This window comes from Puntigrus tetrazona, chromosome 16, assembly GCF_018831695.1.
Source record: "Puntigrus tetrazona isolate hp1 chromosome 16, ASM1883169v1, whole genome shotgun sequence".
In the NCBI taxonomy this organism is placed as follows: domain Eukaryota; kingdom Metazoa; phylum Chordata; class Actinopteri; order Cypriniformes; family Cyprinidae; genus Puntigrus; species Puntigrus tetrazona.
The window spans coordinates 6013045-6038373 of record NC_056714.1 but is presented as its reverse complement, the minus strand read 5'-3'; the positions used below and the strand labels follow the sequence as shown (position 1 = coordinate 6038373).

General features: G+C 39.2%; 1 pseudogene; it reads left to right on the top strand.

Moving 5' to 3' along the window:
- Positions 1-1763: 1763 nt before the first annotated feature.
- Positions 1764-25329, top strand: part of LOC122360786 — a 39152-nt pseudogene continuing 15586 nt past the window's right edge.

Genomic DNA, 25329 nt, shown 5'->3' with positions numbered 1-25329 from the left:
TAGAGTCATCCATGCTCATAGCTATGTATTAGCAGGCAGTTTGCGGTGTTTTTATTTTGAGTTGCGTCTTTCACAGGGTTGCCTGGCCCGAGTGAGATTTTTAAGAAATGAGATGAATTTTGAGGTATTAAGGATCCATATTTTGATTCACCTGAGAAATGTAAGTTACTTAAATATCTCAGCCTAATATTGTACTAGTTACACTTTTTTAGAAAAGGTGTGCAATTAGGCCTAAAATTGGATTATTAAAAACAAAAATTGCATTTATTTTTGTATGCCCTGCAGTGTGTGCAAAAACGTAGTTTACAGATACATATGGTATATGAATAGTGCTGTACACATTATAAGCATGTTTCTATAGCAGAAATGTAGAATTACATATTTGCTAAATGAAACCCAGTGCTTCTTTCTAAATAATTTTGCAGTGATGATTGCTACAAGCATATTACACTCAGCAATGATGCTTTTGACAACCATTTCTAAGGAGAATAAGGCTTGTATTATGTCTTAATCAGCAGATTCATGATTCATCTGAGCCAGATTAAAACTGCTCAGTTCGCAGCCCACTTTCACATGTAATTCAGAAGTAAATTTATGCCTTTATTTAATGCCAGTACTTCGTTAGTTAAATGACAAACGTTAAAATCTGGCCTTTATTTGATTCAGGGTGTTATAGATAATAACAATGGAATGATGAAAGTGTGAGCAGGTCAGAGGTCAGTATTCTGCAGTCGTTTATTGTTCCTGTGAAGTTGTAATCCTGGTTCAGTTGCTTTTAGAAATTTTATTATGCATGAAATACCATTGATGGATCTAAAATAATAATCTAATTTACACTGACATGCATGTATGTGTGTTTTGCTGTAGTTGAGTTCAGTTATACTTGGTTTGTCAAACTGTTTGCAGCAAAACAGAAACATGTCTTGCAATTGTAACTTAACCTATTAAATGGTTTAGCCCTCTGTTGCCGTCTGATGCGGTAAACATCTCCAATTAAACTCTAAGTCTATTTGAAGTTCAAGACAAATGAAGTTGTGTCCTTTTTATTTTGCATCGTCTTGTTTGCTGCGAGATGTTCTGTAGAGTCTCACTGCAAATGCTTGAGAGTTGGCAAGCTTCCTTTTTCAATACTCTCCCTGTAAGCGTACAGTATATGTGTGCCGTGTTAATTAAATTGTGTAATTATCAGTGCACATCGTGTGGCGAGTTCCAGAATCACGTGTTGTTTGAAAAGTGTTGAAATCTGTCAGCAGTTACCTCCCATACAGGCGTTAATTACGTGGCCGAGATGTGTATCCTCTACACACACTGTGATCTTGGATCAGGGATGTTTAGTCTGGCGAGACCTGTATGGCAGCTCGCTGATTACTTAGCGTGGAGTGAGGGCAGCGTTCCTTGGCGAGTGAGTCCAGATCTCTGCTCGTCTGTGCTGGCATCAAAAAAGCAGGGGTAGATTAACGTTAACCTCTGTGTACAGGACATACACTCTTCAAAGTTACACTTGTGTAGCGTTTATGGGATGCGATTATTGTGGAAAGCGTGTACACATAAACATCTGCTCAGTTCACATTAAAAACCATTAAAAATCGACCTCAAGCACACATTAAAGACTTCAGTCCTTGATTGTACTTTCGTGTCCTCCAGACAACTCTGAGCGTGTCTCTTATGCACCTTCATGCACAAAGCGGCGGCTTTGCCTCTGTCTTCTCTTCCCAGAGTTCAGCATATGTTTTACAGCCTATTGTGTGTATGATTGCCTTGCGATGAACTTAAGTGTTGCTGGCAGTGACGAAGCTAATCAGATGCACATTGGGTTCAAACAGGTTCTGAAGGGCTTTTCTGTTTGTTTGGAGAGGAGCTTATCCTCGGGCCCAATTGAGGTAATTATCAGACCGCTGAAAGCAGCGGCGCAAACGAGTTCTCGCTCTGACCTACCGTGACATTTGGATGAGGGCTTGAAGAGTCCTTGGGATCTCTAGATTGGGAGGGACGTGAAGCTTGTTAGTGTTAAAGACAGCGCAGCCCTCCAAAGCAGTGTAATTTGGGCGTTTATGTCATAAACTGAGCTCAGAGTCGGCTCAGAGTGCAAGTACTGCACCTCCAATGTGATCTGTGCTGCTTCTTGAACAGGAACCACGCTTGGAAATCATCCTAATGCATCTTTAATCCAGATGGGTTTTGCTTTTGAGAAACTAAAGGCGCCTTGAGAACATTAACAAAGTGTCTGTTTTATGTTCTGAAGCACATTAGCATTGTGACAGTGTTCGCAAAACCCTGTGCTGGTGTTCCTCAATCATCCGGCCCGGAGTCTGCTCTCTTACATGAAGTATTAAACGTCAGGCAGTAATTCAGCCTGAACCACTCCATTCAGATCACTGCAGGCTGAGCAGTGCTGTTTTATTTTTACATTCATTTCAGATTAATTGTTTGAACTGCAATTCTGTATTGCATCGGATTGCATACTGAATTGCTAAGCAAAATAGCCCAGTATCTCAAAATATTTCAATATTTCCTAAAACTTTTTTCAAAGAAGAAATGTTCTTTAAATAATGTTAATTTCTGCACTCAGTACTCGTTTGTGGCTCCTTCAGCACAAACTCCAGCATCAGTGAAGAGTGAATGAAGAGATCAGTCTCGCGTCTCTGCTGAGACTCTATTGAGCTTCAGCTCGTCTGTGTCTTTTGGATCCACAGCTATATACAGAAATATACCAGAAATTCCACATGGTCCTCTGGTAAAGCGTGTTGGCTGGCCAATAAAAGCGCAGTAAAATCCCAAGTGTTTGAATCAGCTTTGCTTAAAGGTATTCACCTTTTCCTACCCAATTTCTTCCTTTCAGTAAACTTTGCTTTAAATTTCTCCGAAAAAGCAGTCTGTGAACAGCCAATGCTTTCAGTAATGACCTTCTGTGACTTACCCTCTTTGTGGAGTGTGTCAATGATTGTCTTTTGGATTATTGCCAAGTCAGCAGTTTTCCCCATTATTATGGCATCAAAGAACAAGAGATACCTAGAATTTATACAGTAGTCATTTAATAAAATTCAAATATAAATATTCTAAGATACTGTATTTTAACTTCTATGAGCTGCAAGCTCTAATCATCAAAATTAAAACAAAGCAAGAAAAACTTTTTCACTTTTTGAAATAAGTTATATAATTTTACAATAAGTTGAATACGTTTTTCATCATATTACATTATTTTTGAGATGCACCTATATATATGAATCTCTTCATTTTTAAATTTTAAAAATGTAGCTTTTATTTTGGTGGTTTGTCGGCAAATGATAGTTCCAGCGTGAAGTGCTGCTTTGTTTATTTACATGCGTCTAGCTCATAATAATGTGTTTCAGCATCTCAGATCAGCTCAAATAACACTGTGGGGAATGCAATATATTTATTTGGTCAAATCATAGCCTTCGATATCCTTAACCTACATCTCAATATACTGGATGTAATCTATACAGGATGTGCATGCATTCCTGTTCCTCTTTCGTTCTCTGCAGGAAACACACACATACATATCGAAGTATGAAGTATGAAGAGTGCTGGGTTTCTTAATCAGATGGCGAGGCACTGACTAGTGTGTTTTCCCTCCAGTCAGGTTTGATCAGAACTCAGGATGCAGATTACTTTCTGAAGCCGTTGCATCTACATCAGGCACTTCTGGAGAACTTCTCAGCCTCACCTGACCACCACCCCCACATCCTATACAAGAGGTCCACACCAGCGCAGACCAGCAGAGACAGGAGGTCAATTGAGCCAAAGACGGTCAGCAGAAGAGATTCAGCAGTCCCGTATCTCTGGACGGATGCAAAGGAGAACCAGCATACTCCGCAGAGACAGCACTTCTGTGGAAGACGGAAGAAATGTATGTAAGGACATTCTCTTTCCAACTCTAACACTGAGCTGCTTTCCATTACATGGTGCTGGCCTGCCAGAGACGTTCGTTAGAAGGACAGGGGTTTATTTTAGACATTGTTCACATGTGAAGAGGTCACAGCTGTTCAAGGGTCAGTTCGAACGTGTTTTCATGACATCATCACACCTGTATTGTGTTTGGTCAGGGATGAATTATCTTCACCTCCTCTAAACAAACACCACATCCTCATACTGCATTTGAGTAATATTTCACGAGCCGAGTAACTAAATCTTATGTGGGATGTGAGGTAACAGCTAATACAATTTGACACACATGGCGTGCATTAATGTCTTGTATGGGCTGGAGTTTTCCAGACACAGACTCAGCTATTTGCTGAACTAGTAATGGATTTTCTTTGGGGAGCCAGCACTGACTTTGTGACCTAGCGTTGATATTGTCTTGGTCCTGTGTTTCAGATATGCCTAAACCTCCTGAGGATGATATCTATATTTTCCCGGATGAATATAAGTTCATGCCCAGAGAGAAGCGAGCCATTATGTTCAAACCTCAGACACAGAAGAGGCTAAATGTGGAGACCCTGGTGGTGGTCGACCGCAAGATGATGGACAATCACGGCCATGAGAATATAACCACATATGTGCTTACTGTTCTTAACATGGTAAGTTCCATCTATCTATCTATCTATCTATCTATCTGTCTGTCTATGCATACATACATACATGCATCCATCTATGTATCCATTCAGTCCTTCATCTGTCTATATGTTATCCATGCAACCATCCAGATATTGATAGATCCATTCATCCACCCATTCAGGCATCCCTGCACTCATGGATCCATTCAACTATTCATTCATCCATGTACCTCTCCACCCATCCATGCATCCATCCATCCATTCATCCATGTATCCACATGCATTCATCTGTCTATCTATCATCCATGTATCAATCCATTTATCAATGCATCAATCTCGGTCCATCTGTGCAAGCATGCAGATATCAATTCATCCATTTGTTCTTCTGCTCATCTATCTATGTTTTCCTTCATCCATATATCTGACCATACATACCTCTAATCTGTCATCCATGTATCCATCCTTGCAACCGTCAATTAATCCTTTCAGATATCCGTCTATCTATGTGCCCATGCATCCATCCATTCATCGATGTATCCACATGGATTCATCTATTATGCATACGGATATTGATTCATCCATTTGTTCTTCCATCTATCCATCCATACATTCATCCATCCATCCATCTATTCATTCATTCACGTCCCCATCCATACATACCTCCATTCATCCATGCATCTATTATGCATTTGCATCCATCCATGCCTACATCCATCTTTCAATCTAGCATCCATCGATCCATCCATATATCTATCCAGCTATTGATGCATCTGTTTGTCCATCTTCTCATTCATCCATTTGTTTCCCAGTATCATGTGTTGGAGTATGCTCTGAATGCATGGCAAATGATGTCAAGCTGAGGTCAGAGCATATGTTTTCACTTCACTGTGGAATATTTGGTTGACCAAATGGACTAGTTAATGATTGCTAAAAGTCAAATTGAGCTTTTTTGGGGTGTGCCCAGTGAAAAATGTAAGCACACATGAAAGCACTCTTTAAGACTAATGGAAATAAGATTGTGTTACATGTTATGAACATACCCATCAAACACAGACATTGTGAAGGTGTTTTAAGAGTCCTAGTTTACAAAGGATTAGTAAAATACTGACACCTGAAACCAAACCAATCGCTTTTTGTGTTGGTGTCAGTGAAAACAAAGACTAATGGCAGCAATGAAAGACTATTGGGACTAAGCATTTGTATTTATGATACCTGAGCACTTTAAACCATCTTAAGGACTCTGTTTCAAAGGCCGGTGAAATGCAGGATTAGTGATTCCCTTAAGTACATATGGTATGCCTCCAGACAGGTGAGGCTTTGCAGAACTTTAGAGAAACATCTCAGTCATACGTTTCTCATTTCTCCAAAGAGACACTTCTGATTGCTCTGTTTGTGTCATTTGAGTTCAGATGCCTCCATATAAACGCACCATCCTAATGCTGATTTTTCTGTGCTGTTGCTTATATCCACAAAGGTCTCAACACTTTTCAAAGATGGCACTATTGGAGGTGATATCAATGTTGTAATTGTTGGACTAATACTGCTGGATGAAGACCAGGTGAGTTTATGCACTGGAGATATTTGTTTTTGACTCTATTGCATTGATAATGCATGTTCAATACGTTACATCAACACCATGTATTTGTAAAACGAATTAGAGTTAAAGCCCTGTGGAGGAGATTGACGTCATGGATCGTGAGAGGTTTAGATAACACAGAGCTTTGAAACCAAATGAAGCATTGCTTCAGAAGGTGGATTTTATTGTCCTTGAGAGGCTTGTCTCCTTCGTTCTCTTTGAGACGTTCTATCTGAACAGGTCTTGTTTTTACGATGACAGTTTAATTGGATACACGGCATTCCATTGGATTCCAGCCAGATCAGGGACGCGTCTGTGGGAAAGCGGGCCAGCAAACAGCTGAAGGGCTCCGTTACTGATACACCTGTGCTAATGTTAATGAAGTTCAGGTTAGCCACTGACTGAGGAATGCAGAAAATTGCCCTTATCCCCCTTTTGATTGGAATAATTAGCCACAGTCACTCAGGATCAGTGATGAAGGGCTAATTACCCATAGGCTCATTTATCAAGACGGGGTCAGCAGAGGTAGCTGGTAATTACACGGCCCAGTTTGAGTTAGTCTCCCAGCTCTAGTCACCGATGGCATGTAATTGTTTCGTTCACTTGACTCTAGTTACCTCTCTGCTCACTCAGGATGGACTAGTGATTAACCATCATGCGGATCACACTCTGAACAGTTTCTGCCAGTGGCAGTCAGGGCTGGCTGGAAGAGAAGGTCGCCGCCATGATCATGCCATCCTGCTAACTGGTCTGGATATCTGCTCCTGGAAGAACGAACCATGTGACACCCTGGGTAAGGACAACATCTGTCCATCTAACATGCACTAGATAGGCATCCTTTGCAGCGTCTCACAAATACTACTTGCCTTATTTTGGTAACCAGCCTGTTATTGCATTTAATTCATCATGGCTGAAGGTAAATAAAACCTGTGCATGTGCACTCTAAATGCAATGTTTGTAGTTTTGGATAAAATCGTTCTCTAATGTGAATTATCAACAATATGTGATGGTACGAGACAAAAACAAAGTTTGAAGATGTTACCAGGTTTTACTGTAATTTTGCAGTCATTAAAGTTTAACAAATCACAGGTGTAGTGTGACATTTAAGATTAATGACCTATACGATATAGGCTATCGTACTGCACTAAATTGCTCCACTCATCTACTGCTAAACTGTTCAATTATTAGAGGTACAGTAAGAAGCTTTTCCTCTAATAACGTGTTTCCTCTAAGAGCTCAAGCTGTGGTCTCCACCCTGTGCCACATAAAAGAATTGGCCCCGCTTAACCCCTAACCCCATTAGCAAAGCTAGCCATGCCCCTCAAATGCAAGGCCACTGTTCAAAGGCTGCTGGGAACACAACATTTGTGGAGTGTCAATGATTAACACTTGAGTGCAGACTCACGCTCAGAGGTCAAGAGGTCAAGGGTTATGGGAGATTTCAAGTCCCTCTGAGGTCACGGACTGGAAGATTAAAGAGCTCTGCTGAACCTTTAGTACTAGCGTACACTGTTTCCATGCAGTATCAGACTAGACTGAGAAATCCACCGTATGCATTTTATTACCCTCATGCATCGTTTCAGCGCATGACAGTGTCTTATGACAGAGAGATATTACAACATATATTTGTGTTATAGAGCTTATTTATAAGATGGCAACATGTTTTATAGTGACAAATTGTTTTTTTTATTTATTTTACAGCATTAGAATCGATTTATCAAGTGTAATGAAATTTTTAGCATGATTATTTTGTCCCGCTTCAGATTTTCAGTAAGGCCAGAAGACACAAATAAATCACAGCATGCTCTGAGCAACACATTTGTGCAATACATGCAAGTATTTAATCACTCTGTGCGTATGTGTCAAAAAAACAGCACATATATTAAGTGATTAAATCAAAGGATAATAAATCAGACTCCTTTGGTCCATTTGGGGTTTGACTTTGGGCCAACATACACTGGACTTCATCACCACAGGTTTTGTATTAAAGACTTAGAAAGTCATAATTTGTCATAAAATACAGTTCTCTTAGATCTTAGACCCATGTAGTGACACTTACAGAATTGTTCAAAGCTTTTTGTGAGGTTTCTACAGTTAATATTCCACTCCTATAGCTGTCGGCCTGCGTATAATGCGTTTCAGATCCATGCTGGTAGAAGTAACTTTCGTATATCTGTTCAGATGTCCTGCGACGGACTCGAAACAACTGGATTTGATCTCTTGAACCAGCAGTGGTGAAACAAATGCACTCCAAATCTTGATCTGATTACAGCAGTCTTGCACAGGAAAGAAAGGAAGAAAGAAAAGAAATATAGTGTTTATAGTGTATATAGTGTTTATTGCTCTCTCTTCTAGGAAATATGGATTATGTACAGTTGGGGTACAGTTTAAGTTTGAGGTCAGTAAGATTTTTATTCACTTATCCACAAAAAGGGTATGTCAAATGATTTCTTTTTCAAATACATTTTATCAAAGACTCCTGAAAAAGAAAATGTTTCGATTTTCACAAAAATATTCAGCAGCACGGCTGATTTCAACATTGATAGTAATCAGAAATTATTCTTTAGCAGCAAATTCATACAGTCACTGAAGACTGGAGTAATGATGCTGAGAATTCAGATTTTCAACTACACTGAAAACAGCTATTTTAACAGTATCGTTATTTTTACTTTATTGATTAAATAAATGCAGCAGACAAGACATGAAATCTTACCAACCCCAGACGTTTGACCGGCGGTGTAGAGTCAGAGGTGATCTGGAGCAGAATTATTGTTGCTGACTCTTTGGCTCATTTGTGGTTCATAAAAAGCGGCACTGGACTCCTCATCGTTCATTCATCCATTTATTCTTTTGATTTCAGGCTTTGCTCCAATCAGTGGGATGTGTAGTAAGTACCGCAGCTGTACGATCAATGAGGACACGGGTCTCGGTCTGGCCTTCACCATCGCCCATGAATCTGGCCACAAGTAAGAGATTGATTTATATAATTAACCTTTGTCTGATTTTCCTCAAATAAGGTTGCCTGTACTGGACCAATGAGAGCCTTGTTTTTCACAGCTTTGGAATGGTCCATGATGGCGAAGGAAAGCGTTATGCAAGAAGTCGGTTGGAAATATCATGTCTCCTACTTTGGCGGGACAACGCAGTCTATTCTCCTGGTCATCCTGTAGCGGCAATATCTGAACCGATTTCTGAAGTGAGTTTCCTTTTCACATCTAAAATCCATTTCCCAAATCCCAATGCATTTTACAATGCATTAAAGCAGTGTACCAGTGTTGTGGCTGATATTTTTAATGAACTTTGAGTCACTTGGAAACACTATCCCAGAATCACATGATCTACCCGTTGGCAGCCCAAAGCGGCATTAGAAAAACAGTGCAAAGATATTAACAACCGTGCCCTTTACCCAGCATCCCCTGTCCATTAGTCATCCATGCAGAATCACCCAGCATGAGTCCAGCGAGAGTCTAGACACCAACCTCATCTTTAAAAGTAGTATTTGTAGTGCTCTTTTGGTTCTGATATCTGAAAGCGAGCAGCTCCGGCAGGTTTTAAATTTCACTTTCTGTCTGAGAGCCATGTCTGTGCTCGTGAAAATGGATCGGCTTGACATGTTGCCCTTAAATTAACAGACGTGTCAAATGTAGTGTCCTTGTGCTCCGTTATCGTGATGAGCTCATCTTCTTCTCTGCTGCCCAGGGTCCGTGGCTCTGGACCACAGCAGAAGAAGGATTCCCTGGCAGGCGTTTAGACGCTTAGAACTGCTTTACCTGTTTTCTACAGCTCCTCTTCCAGCAGTGCTTCATGTGCAGAAGAAAATGGGGCTTGTAGAAATCTGCGGGATTTTTGCCCTGGTCATTACAGTATACTGTGCACAGCATTGTGCTTGAAGATTGCAGGTTAATTCCTGGCAAAAAACGCTAAGGCCGTGGGTTTGATTTCAAGGCAATGCTTCAAGTAACAAAATGTATACTCTGAACGCAATGTGAACCTTAAATGGCAGAATTAGCATGTATAGCATGCATGCAATTAGCATGGATGGTCTAAATCACAAATGCCGTCATGTTTTGCCAAAGGACAAATCTTTGCAGGAGTGTAATAAAAAGATTGTACAAAGTAACACTAAGTAGCAAAGTAGAATTAAAAGTGAATAGCACGTAAAAGGCACATACCGTATAAACATAGATGTTTATTGGTACAATACTCATCGCATGAATGAATACCTCACTTTTCACAGTCCACACTACAATGTAAAACAATGTTTTTCAAATTGATGTACTTGGTAGATAAGAAAGGCTTTTACTTGACCTAAAATAGACTTTTCTCTTAGTTTCTGATAGTATGTAGTATGTTGCGGATTATCAAAATAAAGTGTTCATATTAAGCAGACAGTGTACTAATACTCTAATGACTGCTAATTGACATGTAGTTACTTACTGTTAGTAGAATATCTAAAGTGGATTATCACAAGAAAGTGCTACCGCTTCTTAAATTTACTCAAGAATAGATTTATATCCGTTTTGTGGAGACACATTTAGGTGGCAAAGTATAAATGGAAGAAAGAACGGCTTAAACGCCTCTCTTTGCAAATCTTTAACTGAGGGTGCTATGAATTTCATGAGAAAGCAGCCTCATAGAGTGAGCTTTAATGACAGGCGTGAACTAGGAACCAATCAATCAATCAATCAATCAATCAATCAATCAATCAATCAATCAATCAATCTTCACGGTCAAGCTGCAGCTGCTTTAGTGTCACCAGAGTCTGTCTGTCAGGGCTGTCTGTGCATCTGAAGGTGACCAAGTGCATTATGTTTATCCGTCATTTCTCTTTCCACACCCACGACACCCCAAAAACAGCAGCACGCTGCAGATAAATAGGGCCACTCGGCCTCTGTCAGCTGTCCTTCCATCTGTTTCCCATTCCTCATCAGCAGCCTCACCTACGTCACCACGGGCCTGTCGACACGCAGGACCTTCAAGTAGCTGCTCGCAGACCTTCTGTCCTTCCTCCCCATACCCCTTCGCTTTTATCACTAATAAAACAGGGCTTGAAAGGGAGTCTGGCCTGAGCCGGTCTGTCTTATAGCTGTCGCTCGCCTTAATCTGAGGCGGAAACTTAAAGAGGTGACACTGGGAGAGCTGAGTGGTGATGAGGAACTGAATCAGATTCATCTGACGCTGACATTCCTGCCTCTGCTGCCCAGATGCTGCCGCATTGATCCTTCTCCAGATGATTGGAAGCAGAACTTTACATGCTCTGCAGAAGAACAGGGCTTCCCTCAACACTGGATCACTGAGGGATCCTCGGTAGAAGTTCACTTTACAATGGATTGTTCTTAAACAAGAGCATATAGAGATACAATGTGTTCGAGTGACTGCTTAATTCTACTAGTAGACTAGTCAGTCAGAAACGTGAAGTACAATATAAAGAACAAGTGTAAGTGAAGACATCCTTTACTATTCAACACAGACCCAGTGATCCAACTAGTGGCTGAACGAATACATTTACACACTAATCTGAAGCAGAGCTTCAAAACATCACTTGTCTGGAACTGATGAAAATAAACCAAAGGCTATATTATATAAAATAAAACCAACAATGATCGTCATCATAAATTGCATTTAATTCCGTTTTTATTTTCAAGTCTCAGTTAGCCTAATGCAGAACATGTAGCAAGGTTTGTTTCTGTTTATTAAATATAAATTAAGAGTAAAATAAAAGATTGATGGCTTATGTAAAATTTAGACAGAAATTTAAACAGCCATGAACATGAGAATTTTTTCTTATTTTGTTTAATCTTTTATTTAGTTATAAATAAGAATAAGAATAAAAATGTTATTATATATGCTATTTTTTTAACCAAATGCTGCCAGCCTACAAACAAGTTAAGATTTTTAAGTTAAGTTAAGTCAAGTTAAGTCATCTTGGTCTTAACTCAAGTATCGCATTAGTACAGCAGTTGTTCTATTGTTAATATTCTTTAATAGTGTAGTTTGAGCACCTGTATTAGTATGTTTGTGCGAGTTGCGTATATTTAGACCGCGTACACCAGTGGACGTGACCCTCGTCCCACACAGACTCACATACTGACCCGGTCTGCGTCATGGAGCGGGCGAGCGGCCCGGAGCGCCTGCTAAACTACTCAGAGCTCATTCAGGGCTTCGCTGCGTGTCACGCTGCTACAACACTCGCTATTAAACAATGTTAAACGCTTTCTCATGACGCTCGATATCGCTTACTCGCGGAGCCTCTCTGTCGGCCGTATAATAACGGCAGCGCTCAATAACATACGTAATGCTGAAGTCAGAGGATGTGTTGAAAAGAGAGATGTCTAAATGCAGCCGAGGAACTCCACTTGTTATGTTGTCATGGCTGCTGCTCTACTGTATGGTTTTACAGTAGTGTTTGCGTTTCAGTTCTGCTCAGGCCACCTGTCTGTCTGACGAGCCCAGCGCCATCCACGAGTACAAGTACCCTGAGAAACTGCCCGGAGAGCTGTATGACGCCGACACACAGTGCAAGTGGCAGTTCGGAGAGAAAGCTAAACTCTGCACTCTGGACTTCAAGAAGGCAAGTCCCGCCGGTGGGCCCAGTGGGGCTCTCTTTTGCGTTCCTTATCACATATTTTAGTAATCATCATTTCATTTGAACGTTTAAAAGCTCAGACTTCTCCCAAACCATTTTTAAATCAGGGATTGCGTTCCCACGCACTTTAAGATCTTCTAGCAGGCTCCTCCCTTAGCGGGTGGAGTCAAGTATCATATTACAAAATGTCTTTTAGAATGAGTTTTTGTAATCTTGACAAAATGCATATTATCAGAATGGTCTCAAGATTCCGTGTTTTCTTATTCTTATTTATTAAAAATTGATTTCTATTTAGAAACGTAGAAATGTGTGACAGAAAAATATATTAACAAAAATTCTGTGGAGTTTTGATGACAACCGTGGCTACTTGTATAACACCCTAATACTTTTTTATATCAACTTCAAATTCGGGACATAACTTATTTAGCCACAAACCTGTAATTTTCTATCAAGTCTGGATTAAATATTATGTAATATACATATATAATATCAATTTTGATGTATAAAGGATTGCACTTTTGCAGTAATCTGCAGATAGTCTTCTTAAAAGGAGTCAAAGCGTGAGGTTTGTATTCCAAAGCGTTTATGAATTTAAAGTGTTTATAATAATTTAGGTTTGGATGGTGCACTTCCATGTCTACGCTCAAACGGGGGGATGGCACTTAAGAGGTTAATATCAGTATGGCATATTTCTTTACATATGAAAAGAGTGATCATGTCAGAGTTGAGCGCACATGACGGAGAGGTCTGTGTACTGTAGAAGCTGAGCTGTTTAGGCCTGGCAGGAAACGCTGCTCGTTTAGGCTGTTAATGAGGCGTACGTTTACACTGCAACACTACTAGACCAGAGTGATAAAACATGTCATTAAAAGATCGCACACCTCAGCTACGTTTTAGTTATGATTTCCAGACTTACAAAGTGGAACTTCCTCACAGCTTTAGACAGCGCGGGTTTCCAGGCTGGTGCACACTTAACTAGACTGGTGTTGGTCTATATAGATATACCTGCCCGCCAATAAAACAAACTGCTCAGCCCGAGTATGGTTTTTTTTTTGTTTAGACTTGTCAAGAAGCTTGCACATTGGCTTTCAAACATTAAATAAAATACAGCTTTGTGAAATAGTATTGCATTTTGAAGCAGGTGTAATTATGGAATAATTAAACACTTTTTTTTCCAACACTGTCATGTTTTTATATAGCCACAAAAATATAGTCACAAATTATACGCTTCCATTTGTAAAGGAAAAAAGGCAAAAACAGTAATCACATTTTCATTTGTTACTGCGTCAAAGGAACTTATCTACTTACTTATACATGATGTTTGATTTTCAGCAACGTTACTCCAGTCATTACTCCAGAAACCATTAATATACTGATTTACTGCTCAAGAAACATTTCTTGATTATCAACAGTGTTGAAAACAGTGTTTGTGGAACCATGATACATTTTATTTTTATGTTATTATTTGACGAAGAGAAAGATCAAAGGTCATTTATTTATCATGCATCTTCAGTGTCATTTGTACATTATTGCATTAATGCATCTTTGCTGAACAACAAAAAAGAAGAAGAAGAAACAAAAGTAAAAGAAAAGAAAATAGACCCCACTGAATGCAGCCATGCAGCTGAACAGGAGCATTAGGCTGATATCTCTGATCCAGTCTGAGCTGTATTACGGCTAAAGTGTGGTTGTTATCAGAGAGTTTAAGATCTTTTGAGAGGAGATGTTCAGCGGTAGGGCAGGATCAAGACTGACAGTGTGATGGAGAGTAATGTCTGAGGACTTAACACAACGCACATGTGCCACATTTGCATGGTTTATCAGGATATGACTTTATCACACGCATGGCCAAGATGCCTGTTCAGTGAGCTCCACTCTTCATGACTTAAACATCTGTTCTGTCCATATAACAGATCTGTCCATCAAATTAAATGTAAATAAAAATAAAATAAAATGACAATAAATTAATGAACTTTAACAAAGATGTTAATTTGGACAGCATTAAAATAACTAACTATATCTTTCTATATCTAAAAAAATCATGAAGAAATAAAGTAAATCAAGGTTTACGTTTCTTCTGATTAGATGCGTGAATATATTCTAAAATAAAATATTTTAAAAGGGTTCATATGATAAAATTCATGTTGATAAAAATTACTTTTTTGTATTTGGTTTAATTAAATGTTTTTGTGATTTAAGTTTCAAAAAACACATTATTTTCCATACACTGGGCATTATTGTTTCTCTCCTAAGCCCCGCCTCCTGAAACTGGTCGATTTGTACAAAGCTCATTGTTTTAAAAAAGTAAGGTGTGCTCTGATTGGCCGGCTATCCGGTGCATTGGGATTAACTGAATACCCACCCCTTACCATAACGTGATCCTGTGTCAAGGCACAATGAATGATACAAAATCAATTTAAACGAGCCATTTGTTGCATCCAGTGACAACATAATTACTGATTATAATGACGTAGTGCTGTCTTTTTATGTGCTGTTGCATCGCACAAACAACAAGCACTAACGTTACCCTTCACTGCTCAAAACTCGTTTGAATAGTAAGTATCAGGTTCTTTTAATAAGAAAATGTAATTTGTGAGTCAGAAGCACCAGACTGTTCTTGCAGAGTTAGAATCAGTCTCTTTATAGTCTCTGTTCACAGTCAGCATGGATTCAGGAATCAGTCCTCCGTAAACGTGCTGAACACACTCTAATATTTGTGTTCATCTGTTCTGGAACTTAACACTGATTTCTAGTCTTTTGGAAACACAAATAAAGTAGTTTTACTTCCACAACAGAACATGGCGCCTGAAGCAACACTACAGACAGATAGTGTTGCAGATAGCTCCGCCTTCTTTCTTTGAGTAAACATTTGGGCGAAGTTATGAAAATAAACCTACTCTGTGACGTAAAAAAGTGGGGGTGTGCCGTTTTAAGAAGGTGTGGTTGAGTCTTAACTTTTATAAGAATATCTCTTTGGTTTTGAGACTTTAGTCTTGGCCTCTTTAGGATCTTATCTGTGACTAACGGCTTGTAACATTGCAGAGAGAAAGGAAAACTTCACATCATATGACCCTTTAAAAGAAATATGAAGTCTTCTAAATCAAAGCTATGCATATTATAAATTTTCACCGAATTATAAACATCCAGCAAACATTTGGAAGTCAAATCAGTAGTAAGAGAAGTTTTAGGAAAGAACTCTTTCCGCACTTTTTCCACCGATGTCTCTGCGATGAATGTGTGTAGAGAGTAGTAGAGGTTACTGAAGTCATTTTTTGCCTGTCTAGTCTATACATCTAAAATTGGAGCTCTCCGTAGAGAAATGTGATGGAGCGCGGCTCTGGCCGGTCTCTCTTCAGACCCTGCTCGCTCTTGTGAAGCAGACGCAGAGCTAAATATACTCTGGACAGACGCCAGTGGGAACTGTGTTCACTGTTCTATTGTCCTGATCTCACCTAGATACTGTACAAAGAAAGGACTGGTATAAATCAAGATGAATGTTAATTATAACGTATAAATGTATTCAGAAAGGAATTTTACTTTTTCACATTTTTACTGTAGTTTTAATGACGTAACTGGAGCCCTGGTGAGAAGAAAGAGACTCCCCAATCTCAGCAACCCCAACCTAACAAAGTAGATAAGTGCCTTTGACCCAGAAACAGTTAAGCGGTAACAAATTGAATGATTATACTTTTGTAATTACTGTATTATTATATTATTTTTCCTTTTGTGATAATAAATGTCAGCCTGGACCACAAAACCAGTCATAAGGCTCCATTTTTTTAAATAGATATTTATACATCATGAAAGCTGGTAACTATTTGAAAATCTGGAATCTGAGGGTGCAAAAAAATCTAAATATTGAGAAAATCATCTTTAAATTTGTCCAAATTAAGTTCTTAGATGTGAACTAATCAAAAATTAAGTTTTTTATATACGTACAGTATATTTACAGCTACTTGGGCTGTATGGTAGAATATTCAGGACTTTTTCAAAAGAAATTGCAAATTGTGTTTTCATTTGCGTTTTCCACACGTGGGCACATAAATCGTAATCCAAATGCAATTGCAAATCTTGCATTACGTTAGCAATTTTTTAGTTTCCGTGAACGCACAGCGACAGGTATGGTTTCCTGCAAAGGACTGTAGAAAATACTTTTCTTTTTTTTTAGCCATTAGGATACAACACTGTATAAAATCACTTGCACATACGAATCATATTTCTCATTGACGTATATTTAACAACAAAGATTAATACGAAAGATGTGCGTTACAGATATTTTGTTGTAAATGTCATGCATGATCATGCATGATCATTATGATATAATCATAATGATCATATCATAATATTTGTCATCATGCATCATTGGTCCTCTGTCCAAACCGTTTCTCAATCCCAGTCCTCACATACCCAGGCTCTGCATATTTTGCATCTCTCTCCTTGTTAACACACCAGATTCATATCATCAGCTCTGTGCGTGACCTGTGTTCTGATCGACATGGTCCCTACACAGTGTCTTTGCTCCCTACTCCCTAAGCAGGCGAAATCCATTGACATTCACTTGACTTCGGAACATTCATTCACAGATTTGCGTCTAAAGAGATTCGCATTTCGAACGCTCCCCATCTGTAGTTCCTTACTGCCACCTGCTGGCACGTAACTTTTGTTATCTTGATATCACAAGAAAAATAAAATCCGATCACAACCAAAATGAAGTTGCGATCACAAGAAAACAAGAAACAAACAGTATATTGCTGCTTAGAACGTCTGTAGTAATAGAGAGAGCTCCACCTGCCTCAAGATCTTACCGTTTGCGCTCCGACCGATGCACAGTGCTGCTACTCCTACTGCCCTGGAAGAGCCTCCACTTCACACCAACCATCTAGAAGCAGCTGTCACACAACACGTCACAAAAAAGCGTTTGCGCTATAGGTTAATATTCACTATTAACCAAACAGTTGTTAGCAGGATATAACTGATTAGCAGCTAGAGTCTTTATCGATGACCTCCATTGACCTCCAGTGACGTCACTTCCCAAGACACACCTCATAATCTAGCCCCGGCCCCTACTTTGATTGACAGCTTTTCCATGAAGACTTGGGACATTCAAATGCAAAAGGAAGCGTGATTGTATTTGAGCGTTGGCAGGTTGCAGGACTGAAGCAGAGAAAGTGAAAAAGAAAATGCGGTGATTAATATTGCTATTGAAATATAACCGGCTCATAGCTCGTAAGACATGGAAAATACAATTGCAAATGGACTTTGCTTCTTCGTTTAAAACGTGCCAGTCGCTGTGCGTTTGCAAAACGGTAATGCAGGATCTGCAATTGCATTTGGATCGTGTGAAAAACACAATTAAAAATACAATTTGCGATTGCTTTTGAAAATAGTCTACTACAAATATACATGTGTGACGTAAGACTGCTTTTGTGCTCCACACACTGTAAAAAAAATCTGTAAAATTTACAGTAAAAAAAACGGCAGCAGTGGTTGCCGGAATTCTACCGTAAATAGAAATACGGTAACAACATTTTAGGTTTTAATATGTATATGTAACGTGTACATGTCCAAATAACAACCTAACAGTGTTGGATATCGAAGCGTATCGTTATTCCGTAAACATCAAGCAGAAACTGAAGATGAATTTACGGCAGACTGCGGAGAGCGTCCTGATTTCAGAGGAGCGGCGGCTTTCACCGTGAGTCAGGGTCTTGAAGTAGTCTGGCAGCGGGTCTCCTCGCGCTCGGCAGGAACACATTCGAGGAGGTCTCGCTTTAACACAGCTGCAGAACTTGTGCTGGGATTTGGACCGGGGTCACTCTGGCATAAATCCACCTTTTCCTCCCATCTGTGCTCCCTTTGTCAAAATATGATACAATAATCCAGATGTGAGTAATACGGACACATAAAACATGCTTTTCTCGCAGAGTGAGCGTTGTGTTGAAGACGTAGATATGCTCTATATATATATATATATATTAAGATGTTGACATAAGCAGCTCTTACGGGACTTTTAGGATGTCTGATGAAGGGACTTTTTTAAGAAAAAACTATTTGAATTAAAACAATTGTGTGTCTTAGCTTGATCAACCTTCAAGTTGTTTCAAAACAAGACTGATTAACCTCAATACACCCCGGTTTTAATAAAACTGCTCTAATGTCAAGACGTTAAATTTAAAAGGATTTCCATTCGAAGAGACCGGTGTCTGGCAGAGATGTGCTGGTCTGTCACTTCTCATATTCATGGTAATGTCCAAGTATAAATCAGTTCTCTAATAGTTTGATCCAGTAGTAAAGACGGCAGTATCGAGGATAATAACTAGATTACAGCGATCCTCTGCAATAAAATTTGTTACAAAAACACATTTTATGACACTCATTGTATTCATTTATTCATGCGTTCACTCATTAATATATTTATTTAATTGTATTATTGTAATAAAGTAAGTTTAAAAAAGGATGGTAATGGGAAATTGTGGTATTTTCAAATCCAGAACTTATCAAATAATAAAAGAAAACTGATAAATTGCATATGTATCTACAAATATGAACGAAAGATTCTGATCTGTTTTAATGCGGGCACAAAACAAAATGAAATAAGACCCTTGGTGGCAGGATCACCACATACAGAGTTTTATATGAGCTAAAACAAAGCAGACATGTCATTATTATATCCAGAGAGCCATTATTGTGCAAAGCTGCTTTTGGACAGTCACTCAGCACATGAAGAACATCTATCTGTTACATGGTGCTCTGTAATCCTTAATTTGTTCAGTATAGCTATCGCTCAGACTTCTGTCACAGTTCTTGGCAGATCTCTGGTTAGTCTTTTATCACAGTGACAGCTTCTTTACTGCGTCCGTATCGATGTGCGTCCCGCAGGACATCTGTAAAGCCCTCTGGTGCCACCGGGTCGGAAGAAAATGTGAGACCAAGTTCATGCCGGCCGCCGAGGGCTCGGCCTGCGGTCCAGAGATGGTGAGTCACGCTCACGCCACACATCCATGTCTTCAGAAGCATCTCGTCTTAAAAAGAAATCTCTGCTTCTTGTCACCGAAGGAGTTTAATCATTAACATGGTCTTCTGGTTTTTTCAGCGTGTGACATTAACCCCGCGGGGGAGAAAGCCTTTCAGGGGTTCTGTTGTTCTTTCAGATGGGCTTTTACAGATGTTTAGTGTCTTAAACCAGTGTTTCCAGGGAGGCAGAGACTGAGTGAACAATTCGTGAAAACACAAGCCAGATTCACGTGAGAATAGATTCAGATCCACTGGGATGCACTGAATGTGCGCCTTTAAAACATCTATAACAGTACCTGCTTATAATATTACATTAAATAAATAAAGTCAAATTAAAACTTTCATTTAAAGTACATTTCAATTCAATATGTTTTATAATTTCTTTAATTATAATTGTATCCGTAGCATTTCATTTTCAACTCACGCGACTGATTTTATTAATTTGATATTGCATTTAAATTTTATATATTTTACATGTACTAAATTGCAACTCCGGCATTATAAATGTGTAATTACAAATGGATTTAAATACATGACTTATAAGTTCCAATAGAAATGTAATTTTCAATATATTTGACTTAATCGCAAATTCCCGTGAGCGCATTTTAGCAGTACTTTATTTCAAAGACAATTAAAGCAATTATGAAAACGATGTGCTCAAGTCCTACTAAAGCGGGTCCAAAAAGCAGGTCAAGATTGCATTCATTATAACACTTAGATTTGCGTTTAAACTATAATATATATGAATTGAGTATCATTTCTTTTTGTAGTATGTTAAACCTCATGCAGTCCCCAACACTGCTGGTGCTGATTCTAGGAGCTATTCTAGGTCTGTCTGTCTTTCATCGTCTTGAATCAGATTTTAAGTGTGTGTGTGGATCTGGATTCTTCGTTGTTTGAACGCACCGAATCAGACCCTGCGCCACCGGTCCGTGTTAGACACAGTTTTCGTCACTGCTCTCCTCCCTCTCCTGTCGTCCCGTAGGATGCCTTTCCACTGATTCTGGCCCTTCACAGCAGATTGGGTTTAATGAGCTCATGCGGGCCTCGGCTGACCTCTTTACTATCACGCCTCAGCAAAGTGGGTTAATTACAGGCCCGTCCTGAGCTCTGAACAGCTCTTCTCTTCCTGGTGCGACACGGAGGCCGGCGCTGGTGGTCTGGATGTCTTTGACACGTGTTCCTCGAGGTGTTTGGTTTGTGATATATTAGACACGACAGTTTAATCGGCGCGAGAGCCAGTGACGGTATGCATCTCTAATGATGACGCTCTCCTCTAGGAATCCTGCCCATCTGCGTTTAGGAAATATCAGCTCGGTCACGAGAGCCAGAGACTCAGATTCAGTTACACACAGGGTGTGAAGAGCGCTGGACTGGGACTATCGCTCATTCGCTCTTTAACCTCTCGCAAAGAGCTGAATTAGATGGAATCGCTGCTTGATGGGAACTGAAACGTATCCGTGAAGCTGGGACGCCGAGCAGTAACTTTCACGCTCCCGTGTTCTTCCAGACCTTTCCCGAAAAACAAAATATGCATTGCAATTAAAAGACTGAATCTGTTCAGCTCGGGGACGATGCAAAAGCATCATAATGCGATTTTTCTCATTAAAAATTAAATCCAGCTTTGCTGTGTTTGGCAAGATATTTTGTGATTATGTATCAAAAAAGTACAAATTAATTAAAAAAAAAGTAAAATAAAAAAGATTAATAATACTAATAATAAAAGTAATAATTAATAAACAAATAAAATTATAAAAAATATAATATATAATAATAATATAATAATATACTTGTTGTTTTGTTAAAAATAATAATAATATACTTATTAGTATTGTTCTTATTATTATTATTATATTGTGCAAATCAATATACTTCTTCTTTTTATTTATTATATAATTTAAAAAAAACGTTGGCTCGCTTGGCGAAAGCTAACTTGTCATAGCGCTTGTGTATCATTGCTCTTTTGTTGACTCCAGAAGACATTAAATGTGACACACAGTCATCAGTAGCACGGGTTTATTTGTAACAATAGCCAAAAATACATTGTATGAGTCAAAATGATCCATTTTTCTTCTACTAAAATGATTAAATCATGATCTCGTTTTCCAAATATATTTAGTAAATCTATCTTAAAGATATCAAAACGTAATTTTTGATTAAATATGCATCGCTATGACCTTCATTTAGACAAATCTAAAGGCCTTTTATGACGCATTTAATGATTTAGTGTTTTTAAAAAGGTGAGAGTGATGACAGAGTCTTTCTTTTCGCCTCGGTTTGACGCGGTGTGTTGTTGCAGTGGTGTCGCCGGGTCAGTGTGTGAAGCAGGGGGATGATGGTCCGAAGCCGGTTCACGGTCAGTGGTCATCCTGGTCCGTCTGGTCCGGCTGCTCGAGAAGCTGTGAGAGTGGAGTGACCTACAGAGAGAGACACTGCAGCAGCCCCAGGTACACAGAGAGGGAACATTAAAAAGAGCAAGACTTCATACTTGATGCTTTACATCCTGTCTTAGATACAGAGCAAATGAAAAAAGTGTACAAGATCCTTTTTACTTCTTTTTTGTACAGAGCTGGTGAGCAAAAGAGACTTCTTCTGTAATCCTTTTCAAGATAGCATTGCTATTTATCTCAAGGCAAGAACAAAACTCTTCTGAAGTACTGGTTTGAATTCTCATCTCCGCTCATTTTCAGCCAATCACCTGAGCCTCGTGCCATGAAGCACTCTACAGAAGAAGGAGAGCTAACAGAAAATGAGACACTGAGATACGTGCGATCCTGTGAAATACCGTAGCTCTGCTGGACTTTTCATTTCCCACAAGCAGGGATACAATAAAAGCTGCCGTATGGAAAATTGCTGGCATACTCAGAGAGTTTGATTCATGCTCTGATAATCATTCATCTTGTTCATCATACGATGCTTTACGCACCGCTGCACTTTATATACAAACACTTTCCTCAGCAGAAATTTCATTTTAAGCGTCAAGAAAATGGATTCCTTGTCAAAATAGAATGACATCTTAATTTCATTGGCAATGCATCTCATTACTACAACAAACATTACAGCCGCTTGGCAACCCAGAGGGACTGAATGAAGTTTCTGTTGCTGTGCATCACGCGTTTTCTTCTTCTCTCTCAGGCCGATGTACGGGCGGCAGGTTTTGCGAGGGCTCGTCTCGCTCTTACAAACTGTGCAACACCGCAGACTGTCCTCAAAACGCCGTGGACTTCAGAGCCGCCCAGTGCGCCGAGTTCAACAGCAAACCCTTCCGCGGATGGCACTACAAGTGGAAACCCTACACACGCGTGGATGGTGAGTATAATCGTGCATTTCTACCGGTCGAGAGAACGAGCCAGTGCATTTGACTAAAATCGGTATTGTTCCTATAATCGTAGTATTCACCAGCTTTTGTTTCTGCTACTCCTTCAAAGTGGAAAATGTGTCTTCCTTCCACCGCATAATAAATTCTACGCATTTATGCAACCCAAAGAACATTAATATCTCTGAAGCAAGAAAGTCATTAGTTTCCAGGAATGATTACAGTCATGCATCTTCACGCAGGTATGACTGGAATCTCTATTCTTCAGCAAGCGTCTGATCTGATGAATTAGACGGAGAAAGTTGGATCAGGTTCTATCACAAATCTGATGTATCTTAAACTATTTCATGCGCGTTCATTCGGTCGTTGGATCTTGACACTTAATGCAGATCGCTGGATGCCTGAGCAAGATCTCATGAAGGGTTTGGCTTCATCCTGATTGGCAATAATGGAAACGGGTCTTTTATTTGAATTCATTTATCAGGATTAACCCCTTGAGGTGTACCATCTCCCAGTGTATTACACAATCACAACAACAGAAAACAAAACACAAATTAGCATTGCATCCATAAACAAACAACAAAACACAAACATTAATTAAAGGGGAATAGGGAATAGAGTCGTTTCTCCTTAAAAGCAATCCCAAAGCACGATTCGGCCATTTCATCCATTCTTGATGACTTTTCTAAATAGGAAATGTTGCTAGATCCATATCCTTGTCTCTTCTGGAAGCACATTTCATATCAACAGTTTAGATTTTAGGATTTTGGGTGGACTTTAGCACACTTTTCCAAAAAAATCACCTATTATGGTTTAGAATGGAGATGGGGCTTCCTCAGCAGTTCTCCCCTCTGACTTTAAGGCGAGTTAATGAAGGGATTGTAGTGCTTCTAGGAAGATCCAGAGCTTTGTCCGTCTCTCTATAACCGTTTCCAGCTGTTTTCCTCCTTGCAGCTTGATCTCAAAGTTCCTCGGGCTTCATTAGTTGTAAGACTCCCTGAGTTAGTGAAGTTTGGTGTGCTTTCAGACAATTGAATACAGATGGATTTGAAAGCAAATTTAGCTGGATAACAAAGCCATTCAAACCAATCAAGATACATATCTTTTGCTAGTTTGCTGTAATTTCAAAATGTCACAGAGCAGAAATCCATGGGGGTGAATACTTTTGATACTGATTATAGGATGTGTGTTTTTAGGGAACTATGCCTAAAATTCATTGTTTGTGTGTGTGTGTGTGTGTGTGTGTGTGTGTGTGTGTGTGTGTTCCAGATCAGGACGTATGCAAGCTTTACTGCTTCGCTGAAGGTTATGACTTCTTCTTCGCCCTCTCCAGTAAAGTCAAGGACGGGACGCTCTGTTCACAGGACAGCTCTGATGTCTGTATTGATGGCATTTGTGAGGTAATGTTTTTATTTTGACAGCATGCAAATGCTGCGTAACCTGAGGTCTTAAGTCATTATCTCTGTAGATGTTACACATGTAGACACCGGTGTTGGGGAAAGTTCCCTTTAAAACGAACGCATCACAATATTGCGTTATTCCCTAAAAATGTAACTAATTGCATTATTTAATTACTTTTATAGAAAGCTGCCTAATGCGTAACATAACTTTTGTGTTAGCTTTCCTCCTCTGGCTTGGGCTGGCTTGTTTTTAACATAAAATGGTCTATTTTTTTGGCTAATGTAAAAAGCCCTTACACAAAAGTCAAAGGAATAAGCCTCAAGCTGAGATAAAGGTCAAGTCAAAAGCTGAAACAAACCTTTCAGGATTTCATAAAGAAAAGGACACAAAAAATGAATTCAATTCAATTCAATTAAACAACGAACTCATTAAACGCACATGTTATCTAGTGAATTTTAATACATTGAATACTGGTTAATAAAATGGGATTAAAAGCATGAAGAATGTTTGCGTTAACATTTAATTTTAGCAGTTTTATACTATTTTACTGATTTAGTTTATTTTGAGGACTGCTGAATCTGTTGTGCAGGTGAGATGAGATACTGTCTCGTTTCTTTCAAGGGTAACGTGTGTAACTTTCAGCTGAAAATCGCGCCGGATGCAAAAATTTCTTCTCCATCCAGTGGTTTGTTGAGTTGTAATACATGGCTGCATATAATAAAAGCATTGCTTTGCTTCTCTCTGGTAATGGACTACTGACACAGTGTGTGTTTATCATCAAAACCAGAGATTTTCAAGAAGATTCATCTGTATTGAATTCTCCCAATGTTTGTTTTAATGTTTTCTTCTGCTGTGGAAATCCCTCTTGAGAGGCAAAGAGATCAAATGTATTTCATCTCTGTTTGGTTCAGAGAAACATCTT